We start from the raw sequence: 1,828 nt of genomic DNA on the forward strand, positions 1-1,828 counted from the left end.
TATTTATGCTCGTATGCTCTGGTTTGGATGTATTCAATTGGTACATCCATAGGCTTTTTAAATTAAGTGTGGTGCTTAGGTTAAAATAGCCTTCTTTAATCAAATTAGACATGGTGTCGAGTTTGGTTAATGAACGTTGAGCTAATACTATCACAAACATTGGATGCATATCTTTTGTGGACTAACCCCTACAGGAAATTTTCAAAATTTGAGGGGTAAGTCCTCAATTTCATGCTAGAGATAAATAAAGGCACGGGAGGCACGTCACGAAAAATTGCACAACATCGAGATGGGCTCCTTCAGCAGCGGCATCGAGATGGGCTCTGGATGTTGTCGTTAGCCCGTTGTAGAAACTTTGGAGTACGAGCCACTCGTCTGTCCCATGATGAGGATAGGCGAGTATGTATTCTTGGAGTCTCTCCCAAGTTTCTGGGATGGATTCCATCCCTGTCTGCTGGAAACATGAAATTCTTCCACGCAGGGCATTTGTTTTGCCCACCGGGAAGAATTTGGCGAGGAACGCCGTGGAACACTTGTCCCACGTGTTGATGGCTTCCTTGTTTTGATAAAACCATTGTTTCTCTTTCCTCAGGAGGGAGAAAGGAAACAAACAGAGCCTGATGGCATCAGCCGTTACGCCCCGTATGGTTACAGTCTCGCATAACTCTAGAATGTTCTTGAGATGGGTGTTGGCGTCCTCATTTGCCTTGCCACAGAATGGGCTAGCCTGCACCATGTTTATGAGGCTGGACTTCATCTCAAAGTTCACATCCCCAACATCAACGTAGGGTCCAGTTGCCACCTAGGCAGCTGAGGGGACGGAGAAGTCATGGAGAGTTTTCTTAGCCATGGGTTCGGTGATTGTTGATGGTGCTTGGGAAGCTGGTTCGCTTGTCAATTGCGAGAGCGGAGGAGGGACGACGCGAGGTCGAACCCTTCTCACGAGCTTCTCGGGATTTTTAACGAAGTTTGTCGGCAAGGAGAAACCAGACATACACTACCCTGTTTTCATCCAAATTAGGAGAAAACAAAAAGAGACACATTAGCCGGTATAAGTGTTGGCGCTCCTTAAGTACCCCTTTTATCCCTTGTTTATCCTTGATAATGGCATGAATTTAATATCAAAATCACTAACTGTCCTAACCCCGGCCTAATTATTGGTCATTTTCACACTTGCACATATATTTTGGAGGAACTTCGTTTTTGCAGGTTTTTGGCCTATTTTGGAGCATGAAATGACGAGGCCCGTGATCGAGTGCTAACACGGAGAAAGACGAAGGCCAAAGCACAAAGAAAGGACCAAAGCCCATGTTGATTCGAAGCCCATTCATGCACATCCATCCTCCAAGAGAGCCCAAAGGACCAAGCCTACGAAGATGAGATTAAGATACTTCGGGATTAAGCAAAGCAAATGAAGATTTAAGGAAGGATTCCCTATCCTATCCTTTCCTTGAAGATATCTCCAAGATAACGACGTCAAAAGGGGTGCAATCGTGAAGGACATAAACTCTAGAAGATGCGAGGAGTCTGCATGCGAAAGGAGGACACGAGACGGCGAAGGAATGAGCCAGGCTGGCCGGCCTAGGCCCATTGGGCCGGCCGGCCCAGCCCTTTTTTAGGTCGGTTCGACCTCCCCTTCGACCGGTGGCTTCTGAAAGCATCTAGGCCCCTAATTCGAGTTTTGGTAATTAATGACAACAGTTTGTGGATTAACGATTTCAGTTGAGAAAATGAGTATAGGTTGATCCACGGATGAAAGAGATTTGATTGTGAACGTATGGAGTTTTGGAGATGATGAGCAAAGCTCGGGCTCAAGGCAAAGGTATAA

The 1,828-nt window shown here is 46.0% G+C and overlaps 1 non-coding gene across 1 annotated transcript; it reads left to right on the top strand.

Moving 5' to 3' along the window:
- Nucleotides 1-377: 377 nt before the first annotated feature.
- Nucleotides 378-484, top strand: LOC120687021. Its single transcript, XR_005680525.1, has one exon. It is a non-coding gene; the product is annotated as a small nucleolar RNA R71 (small nucleolar RNA).
- Nucleotides 485-1,828: the final 1,344 nt, after the last annotated feature.

This window comes from Panicum virgatum, chromosome 8N (genome assembly GCF_016808335.1).
Source record: "Panicum virgatum strain AP13 chromosome 8N, P.virgatum_v5, whole genome shotgun sequence".
In the NCBI taxonomy this organism is placed as follows: Eukaryota; Viridiplantae; Streptophyta; class Magnoliopsida; order Poales; family Poaceae; genus Panicum; species Panicum virgatum.